The sequence below is a fragment of the Onychomys torridus genome, chromosome 5 (assembly GCF_903995425.1).
Source record: "Onychomys torridus chromosome 5, mOncTor1.1, whole genome shotgun sequence".
In the NCBI taxonomy this organism is placed as follows: Eukaryota; Metazoa; Chordata; class Mammalia; order Rodentia; family Cricetidae; genus Onychomys; species Onychomys torridus.
Window position 1 is genome coordinate 84,277,579 of NC_050447.1, and position 10,011 is coordinate 84,287,589.

At 44.9% G+C, this 10,011-nt stretch overlaps 1 pseudogene; it reads left to right on the top strand.

Annotated features, from left to right (window-relative positions):
- Positions 1–4,530: 4,530 nt before the first annotated feature.
- On the top strand, positions 4,531–7,774 carry LOC118584604 (annotated as a pseudogene).
- The last annotated feature ends 2,237 nt before the right edge of the window (positions 7,775–10,011 follow it).

Sequence of the window (10,011 nt, forward strand, 5' to 3'; positions counted from 1 at the left end):
CCACAACACATCACTCTCCTACCTTCATGTCCTCCTTACACTGAGTCCAATTACTGCTGCCCACACAAACATGGGCAACTGCCAGCATCCATGCCCCTAAAGAAAAGTGACTCCTTGCCCCAGCAACAATCGATGGCCAATAGCTCCTCAGGTAGGCCGGAGCCTTGTGAGTCTCTCTCCCACCAGTGCTAGGACTCTGGCTGGCTTGGCCTTTACAGGTGCTGGCAACCACAGCTGCCATGAGTTCATGAGGGCCGTGGTCTTGTCACATCCAAAAGACAGCATTTAACCCTCTTCCATCCCATTACCCAGCGCTTACACACCTCCCTTTCTGAGATATCCCCTCAGCCTTGGAGTGGGTGACACGGATGTTCTGTTTAGGAGGGAGCCCTCAACGGCCACTTGTCCTCAGCACTTTGACTAGTTTTGAGTCTCTGCAATAACTGCTTCCTACTACAGAGAGAAGCGTCTCTGACCAAGAGCCGCACCACCTGTGAGTAGAAAAGCAAATATTTATAAGACAGTTTGACAACATGTCCATTTAGCAAAGCAACACACACGCACACACGCACACACACACACACACACACACACACGCACACACACACGCACACACACACACACACACACACACACACACACACACACACACGCACAAACACCAAGCCTATGATCTCAGCTATTGGCTTTCCACCAGGTTTACAGTACTAGGCAAGACATCCCTCCTATAGAGCAAGCAGGCTTCAAACCCAATAAGAAAGGGGTTGGTCATCCCCATAATGGTCATGCCACTCTTGTACCTGTGGACATTACATTTTTAAAGTAGGTTTCCATACGGCTTTTTCATTCCTCAGTTTTAGTCAACCCATTTCTCACCTCCTCCTCTTCCTCCTCCTCCTCCTCTCCCCTCTCCCCCTTCCCTTATTTCCACTCCAACCTTGGATTCCCAGTACCTACTTCACACTTCAGGTCATATGTGTTCTACACCTCCTTCCACAGGAAGGCCTCTTCCCCTCCCCCACGTGTGTCCTTTCTAGCTTCTTGACCTCTATAGAAGCCCCATGTAAGCACACACATCAATGTTTAGACATTTGAAGCATGGATCCATATATGTGAGAGAACATGTGGTGTTTGTCTTTCTGGGCCTTGGTTACTTCATTTGTGATAATGTTTCCTAAGACCATCCATTTGCCTGTAAAACTCATCATTTCATCCTTTTTTTTTATACTTGAATAAAATTCCATTGTGTGTATGTACCGTGTTTCCATCATCCATTCATCAGTTGGTGGATATCTAGGTTGACTCTATTTCCTACCTATTGTGAACAGAGTAGCAGTAAGCATGGATGTGCAAGCCTCTCTAGTAAAACATGGAGTCTGTAGCACGAATCTTAAAAGTTCTTATTAATAAAAATAAACCCAGGAGCCAGGTATTGGGGTGACTCCTGGATGATCAAAGAAGCAGAGCAGGCCACAGCCACCTCACCTTGCCAATCCTTCAGCTGATCCTGTTTCCTCAGACTGGAAGCCTCTGAGTCTTCATCCAGAATGAATCTCAACTGAACTGTGCTGCTCCAAAGCCTAAACGCTTAACCTGTCTAGTTCCTGGTCCTCACGCCTTATATACCTTTCTGCTTTCTGCCATCACTTCCTGGGATTAAAGGCATAAGTCACCATGCCTGGCTGTTTCCAGTGTGGCTTTGAACTCACAGAGATCCAGATGGATCTCTGCCTCTGGAATGCTAGGATTAAAGGCATGTGTGCCGCCATTTTCTGGCCTCTATATCTAGTGGCTGTTCTGTTCTTTGACCCCAGATAAGTTTATTAGGGTGCACAATATTTGAGGGAACACAGTATCACCACAGAAGTCCTTTGGGTATTTGCCCAGTCTCACATGTTAGCTTTATTTTTAGCTTTGTGAGAAACCTCCACACTAACTGCCATTGTGGCTGCACAATCAGTACATAGAGTTTCTCCTTTCCCCCAGTCCTCAACAGCACTTGTTGTTGTTTATTTTCTTGAGACTAGCCATTCTGACTAGGATAGGACAGAATCTCAAAAGTGATTAAATTTCTATTTCCCTGCTGGCTAAAGATGTTGAGTATGTCTTTTAAAAAATGTTCATTAGTCACTTGTATTTCTTCTTTTAAGAACGTTCTGCTTCATCCCAAAGGTCATTTTTAAAAACTAGGTTCTTTGTTTTCTTGATGTTTAGTTTCTTAAGTTCTTTGCGTAAATCTTTTTAAAATGCCTGCAATTTGCTTCAGCTGTAACTAAAAACTGTGGAATCTGCATATACTCCATCTGCCTCAGGAACCATACACATTTACTTATTTGCTTACTTAGTTATCACATCACAGACAGGATATGACTATATAGCCCAGCTGGCCTTGAACTCACATCCTCCTGTCTCAGCCTCCCCAGTACCAGGATTACAGGTGTACACCACCTGGCTACCGACACACCATGCAGCTGTGCCCGCCACTTCACCCAAGACATCCCTGAGGCTGAGCGTCCATCTTGGAAGTGACCACCAGGTTGGGCAGCAGAGATCCTCTTCTATCTGTGACTTCCCAAAATCACCAGGAGAACTCTGAGTTCACCAGAGCACAGCTGTGAAGGCAGTTTGGCAGGGAAAGCCAGTTTGAGTTACTGGGATGAAATTCCTCCTAAGAAAGACGTCTTTAGTTCAAAGTCCAGGACTGGGTAGCCTCACTTGGTTTGGCCTGTGGTGAGGACAGATGGTGACACATGGGGGGGGGGGGGATATGTATGAGTACACGAGGCCCCTCTTGAACTGGAGCAGAGAGAGCGACAAGCCCCTTGGAAGGACACAGCCCCAAGGACTGAGGGACCCTCACCAGACCTCATTCTCAAACATTCTGTCACTTCCCAATAGCAACATCTGCAAAACCAAGGCTGCAGCCACATGGTCCCCGGGACACATGTGGTTAAACAACACCCAGATCACAGTACACCCTGGCCTGTGACCTCACAGTGCTTCTCCCCCAAGTCTGCTGACCGTCTTGCCTATGATCTGCGTTGTTTCATAATGGCTTCACTTTTGCCTTCCACAATGGAGTCAGGGCAAGAGTCCTCCAATGTGGAAAGATCAGGCAGGAAGGTTTTAAAAATCATCTCAAGCCTCCAATAGCTTGGATCTGAAGTGTGCCCTAAAGCAGCTCCCTCCACCCCGGTGAGAAGTCTGGTCCCCAGTGTGCATAGCTGGGAAGGGGAGGACCTTTAAGAGGTGGGCCTGGGTGGCCAGAGGAAGTGGAGCCACTATGTCTGCCACCAGGAAATAGTCTCTTTGCAAGTGCTTAGTCTCACAGAAAGGAGAACTTTAAAACACACCCAGACTCCGTTATTGGAGTCTGAGAAATTAAAAGCAGCATTGCAGGCACTCTGTGGAGAAAAGGGAGCCGCCCAGGTGGAGAAGAGAGCCATGCTGTCCGATTTATAGACCAGGAAGTGGGCAGGTTCAGCTGTGTGGAGTTCTGCACACAGCTTGGTGGGGAGACTTCTTTAAAGAGGGGGTGCCCAGTGTAAGAACAAGTAGACTTAGGATTTGGACCAGTGTCTGAAAAGAAAGGTAGAAAGAGGGAAAAGGAGAAACTATGTTTGCTGAGTTAGAACTCAGACATGCAGGCCGGCAGAGCTGGGAAGACGACATAGGAAACAACTGTACTGAGGGAGGGGTGTCCACAGTCTGGAAACACACAGCACACCAAGAAGACAGCTGTTCTCCTAATGGTAATACCCTTTCTAGCAAGTCATGTTTCTTGATACAGCTTCCCATCCAGGTGACTGACAGGCAGGTTTGGGTGAACTCTGGAGGGAGGGGACAATGGTATGTCTTTATAATTTAACCTCCGAGCGGTTTAGAATGTCACGTTTCCACCCAGTGCCTGAGTCACACCTCAAATCCTATTCTCCTGACCAGAAATCATGTAACAGGGTAGATTCTTTGTTGGCACCCATGGGAGGCCTGCCCCTTTCTGAACAGAGGTAGAGGAAGGGGTGTGTGGGGGAGTCGGGAGAGGGGAGGTGGGGGGAGGAAGCGGGAGGGAAGCATCGGTCAGGATGTAAAATAAATGAAAAAAATTAAGAGAAACAAACGCAGAAGTCTCTGAAATAGTCACCCCTTAGCAGGAGTAAGCAATCTTCCTGCCGGTCTGAGAAAAACCTGTAATCTCCACTTTCTCCCTCCTGCCCGGATTTTAGAGACAAGACCGGCTGTGATGTCCCTCCCGTTTCTTGGTATTTAGAATTCTTTTTTCTTAGATTTATTTAACTTATGTAAGATATGTCTGGTGCCTGTGGAAGCCAGAAGCAGGAGTTGAGTCCCCTGGAACTGGAGTTACAGATGATTGTGAGCAGCCTTGAGGGAATCAAACCTGGGTCCTTTGGAGGAACAGCTGGTACACATAGCTGCTGAGCCGTTTAGCATTCTAAGAGCACTTGTGATGATTTTTCTTTCTTTAAGAGTACAGAGATGTCAATGAGACAGAAGGTGGCCCCAAAGTTAATCATGGGTGAGGGGTCCACGTTCAATGACTCCAAGCCTCCCCCTTCTCTGCTTCATGACATAAACTGGGTGCCACCAGAGGTTCCCTGCCATGGGAGATGCTTCAACACAGGCCCCCAGAATACGACTCTACCTGACCATTGACTAAAACTCAAAAACAAAAAAAATAATCTCTTAATGAGTTGATGGCATCAGGCATCTCGTTACCTTAACAGAAAACTGACTATAATTTTAAGATGAATAATCTGAAAAATGTTTTAAAATTTTTGTCATTGTCTCTGCATCCAAAGGCAGTGTTGCCTAAGCTTTAAAACAAAAACAAAAACAAAAACAAAAAAACTTTAGTTATTATGGAGTTGATTTACAGTTTCTATTTTGTGCTAATTTAGAAAGCTTTAAGTACATTTCACAACGTGGTTTTCAATTTCGATTATGTAAAGAACAGGGAAAACCTTGTGTTTGGTGCCTGGCCTAGTAATGTGTTCATGCATATACATAGAATTCCTTAAGAAAAACAGTGAGCTCAGGAGGCAGAGGCAGGAGGATCTCTGTGAGTTCAAGGCCAGCCTGGTCTACAGAGTGAGATCCAAGACAGCCAAGATTACACAGAAAAACCTGTCTGGAAAAAAAGAAAAGAAAAGGAAAAACGAAAAACAGTGACAAACAGGAAAAACCATCAAAGCTAAAAGAACTGAGTTTGATGATCAGTTTTGAATGTGGAACTCAGTTATGTATACATGGCTAGCTTTAGGCTATATATACCAAGTTTCCTTCTGCAAAGAGATAGTTCCAGGTACTGTCTTACATTACTTAAAATTAAAACAGATACACACACACACACACACACACACACACAGGCGTGTGCGCACGCATGCAGAAGCAGACACACGTATGTGGTCATCTCAGTGTGTTTGGTGCTAAAGATAATGAGCAGAGCAGACAAATGACTCTGACAGGTAATTTACCATTCTTGCTTGATTTCATCAGCCGAGCCTCAGTGCGTTATGAACCGGGGAAATTAGACAAGTCAAGAAGATAGCATCGGTGTTTAATGATTATTTTCCTTTACTTGACAGCACAATTATTCTCAACAAAATATACCATTATCTAAGAGAAAAAGTTTAAGCAGCCCAATAATAAAAACAGTATTATAAAGTTTTAAGCAGGCTTGACATCTTGGAGAACACAGAGTGTGTCCTGCTTTGTCTTTTTGTCCACTTGACATCAGCTAGACTGATCTGGAAGAGGGAACCACGCTGAGACAATGCCTCCATCAGATTGCCTTATAGGAAACTTAATTAGGGACTGATATGGGGCAATCCAACCCACTGTGGATGGTGCCCCCCTGGAGCAGGTGGTCCTGGGGTATATAAGAAAGGAGCAAGCCAGTAAGCAGTGGTCCTCCAGGGTCTCCGCTTCAGTTCCTGCCTCCAGGTCCCTGCCTTGAGTTCCTGTCCTGACTTCCCTCCATTAAGAGTAGAAAGTGGAGGGCTGGAGAGATGCCTCAGCCATTAAAGGCTAGGCTCACAACCAAAAACATGAGTAGAAAGTGGAAATGAGCCCTTTCCTCCCTTTGCTCCTGGTGTTTTTATCACAGTAATAGAAACCCTGTAATAGACAGTGTGCATCTTCTTGACTACAGACATGACACTATGTCACTGCATTTAGGGGAGGCAGAAAAGCCGCCAGCATACTGTGTATTCAAGTAGCAAGAGATGTTTCTCTCTTTCCTTTCCTTTTGAATGTTGAGCAGAATGTAGACATGTTAACTGAGTCAACAGCTCTGTGCTGGTTATGCCAACCCATAACTGCACAGGAGTACGTCATTGGAAAGCTATGCCAGCTGGGCGGAATGGCACTCGACTTTATCCCAGCACTCAGCCTTGATCATGGCCATCTCAGCTGGTGACCTAGCTGGCAGCAAAGCACAGGCTGAGACAAACGTTCCGCTATTCGAGGCAAGCATACAAGGGGAAGCTGACCTGTGTGGTACCCAAAATTCACATGAAAAAATGAGCAAGTAAACCAAGGGGGTTGTTGAAAAGAGAGATCATAGGAAAGGGGAAAGTAGGTCAGTAAAACTATACCTCAAATTTCAACAGGCACACATGAATTGATAGACCAGTGGCACAGAGAAAATGTCCAAAGGCACAGAACTCAGTATATGATAAAGGTGTCATCTCAAGTCAGTGGCATCACGATCACTTAGAAAAATAGCTTATTTGGGGGCTGGAGAAATGGTTCAGCAGGTAAGAGCACTTTCTGCTCTTGCAGAAGACTTGGGTTTGGGTCTCAGCATCCACATGGCAGCTCATAACCATCTATAAGTCCAGCTTCTGGGAAGCCAATGCCCTCCCTTTGCTTCCATAGGCAACAGGCAGGCACTTCATCCACACAAAATAAAATAATTTTAAAACCAGCTATGTAAAAATTAAGATAAATAGGATAAAAATGCTAAGGAAAATGAATTGACCAAAAAAAAAAAAACAACAACAACAACAAAAACCCATTTCAGTTCTTTTTTCCTGGGACCTGCTAGGCATCAGCTGCATCAAGACGAAGCTGAATTTCTCTTTGCAGCCACCAGCTGTCAGAAACTCACGGAAGTGGACGATGACCATAAATGTCATGCTTTCCATGAGAAGAAGTAGCTGCTAATACTCTGGATGAAGCGTGGAAGGGTTATGTGGTCTAAATCAGTGGTGGGAATGACAAGCAAGGTTTGCCCATGAAGCAAGGTGTCTTGACCCTCTGCAGAGCGGTGGTGAATGAAGAGCATTGTCGTTCTAGACCAAGGAGAACTGGAGAGAGGAAGTGGGAGTCTGTTAGGGGATGAATTGTGGATGCCAAGCTGAGTGCTCTCAAATTGGTTATTGTGGGAGAAATAAAAAGAGAGAGAAAGAAAATCCTGGACTGACAGATACCACTGTGCTCAGCAGTTGGGGATCACAAGAGCCAGCAGAGTCTGAAAGCTTTCCAATCTCTCTACAGATGATGTCCACCAGTATGTGGTCAGAAAGCCCTTAAACAAAGAGGGTAAGAAGCTCAGGACCAAAGCAGCCAAGATGCAGCAGCTTGTTACAACACACTAAGAAAAATAGAGAGGGCGCTGTAGAATATGCTAAACTTTTGGCCAAGTGAATGAAGGAAGCCAAAGAAAATACCAGTAATTTGGATTGCCAAGAGACAGAGGCTGTCCGCCCTGAGAGCGTCTACTTCTAAATCCAATAAAAACCAACGAATCTAAAAGCAACAAATAAATTATCAGACCTTGAGGAGAGAGGGGAGAAAAGACTACCACTTACACCATGAAGTTGTTCACACATGAAGTTCACACCATGAAGTTGTTCACACCAGGAAGTTCACACCAAGAAGTTCACACCTAAGATTCCAGCTCTTGGGAGGCTGAGGCAGGGATGTTGCAAGCTCCAGGTCACCTGGGTTACCCTGTGAGATTGCTCAGAATGAACATCGCTTCTCTGGATTCTATCTCTTGCTGTTCATCATATTAAAAGCAAAGACACAGAGCTTAAAATACTATCAAAAATAAATCTAGTTCAGGTCATGTCTTATGAAAATAAGTATGTTTTCAAAACAACACAGCTATTCTTTTATAAATTTCTAAAGTTCATTAATACTTGGACCAACAGGAGCCAGGGGTTGTGGGGTCTATTTCAGCATTTGATCTCTTGCTCTGGTTGTTTGGTCCCTTTAACCTCCCGTAGCCAGAGAAAGGAGTGTTTAAACCACCTTTCCCAACCCTCGCAGGGAGCGTTCTTTCACACTACACCAGAACATGGCAAGTAGAATTCCAAGTTTCCATCCTTTACTTGCAAATTAAAACCTACCTTGCACCTTGAACAGACCTAATAACTACCTTCATAGTCTTCATACACTGGTCTGCACTGGATGGTGTAGGCTCACCCAGTGTACATCTTTCCAGCGCTGACGAATCCAGTGTGCAAGGCAACAGCACAGTCAGCTTCATTAACACCAGCACACCCCCATGAAACCATTTTTTTTTTTTTTTTTTTATAATTGAGGCAGCTATTACACGCAGAAGCACTGGGGCCAAGTGTTATCTAAGACATTGGGTGCAGTTTCATACAAGGCTTTGTTGATTACAATATTTTTCAAACCTTTTTTTTCTTCCCCACGGCCTCACTACGCAGCCCAGGCTAGGCTCAAACCTATAATCATCCTGCTTCAACTTCCCTAGTAACTTCAATTTACATGTGCCCAGCACCACGCTCAATAGTTTTCCTTCCTAAACTGATGCTTGTGGATGCTCTCTGCACTCCCACTCCAGCATCACGAACGTGTTTTGGGTTTCTGTCTACAGGTTCTTCTAGAGAGAGAAGTGCACCACAGTTGGTCTGGTCTGGAGATGAGCCCATCTGAATGGCTGGCTTATTTCCATGGCTTTCCTTGGCTCTGGGATCCATCCATCTCTGCCTTGTTTTACCCAGCACTGCTTGCTGGGACTCTGGCTATAGTTCAGAAATGCCTTCTCCTGAGCAGCTTTTTTAATTCACAAAGAATTCCTAACATCCTCGTAAAGCCGTACTGTAGTGTGGGCATCTTGATGATGTGCTCCACGAGGGCACCTTCAGTTCTTGCTGTCACCTGTGTTTGTCAGAGCGTCCCAGACAGGCACACCTCCTTGTGTCTTTGGTCTCCTCCTCCCCACCACCCCCCGCTCTCATTAAAAGTGATCTGTAATTCCCACCAGACAGTTTGCTTTGAAACTCTCAGGCCTCTGAGTTTGCTGACATCAGATTCTGCATGGCTGGCTAAGTCTAGCACCTTATTCCATTTCCTATGATCTTCAGAAGAAAGGGATCCTGGCCTCCCTCATTTCCACACCCACACTAACATTGCCAAAAGTAACCATATAGCTGTGACCTTCTGAAGGTTAGCATCAGGGTGGGGCTTGATTTCAAACCTCTACTCTTTGTAAGGATGAATGAAGGCCCTTGATTCTGTGACTCATACCTGAGCATGTTGTGTAGTCCACACTAAGTAAACAGACCCCAGTCCTCCTCCTATGTGGGTGGCATTGTGTACATATGCTTCATTGTAGCAAAACTCCATGTTCTTGTGCTAGCTTGCTCCTCTGTGGCTGTAATAATTCTATTACCTTGCTAATAGCAAAAGCAACTAACATTTATTACTAACATTTACATTTCCAGAAATGTGCTGTTTAATAGCTAGCACAAAATACACATACATAAATGAATTTGGTGATGCATATTTTATTTATAACACGCTTTATGGCAAATTCCACATGAACAATTCATTCTCGTGTTTTTATTGACTTTTCCCAAAAATTCTTGTCCCTGCAGGTATCCCAGTTACAATTGATTAATGACTGTAATCCGGCATGCATGTTGGCGGATATTTCATTTGCATCAACAAGAAAGCAAAAGAGGACAATTAAGGCATGTGTCAGCACTTCCCTTGTGGGTGATCCGTCTTGCTCTG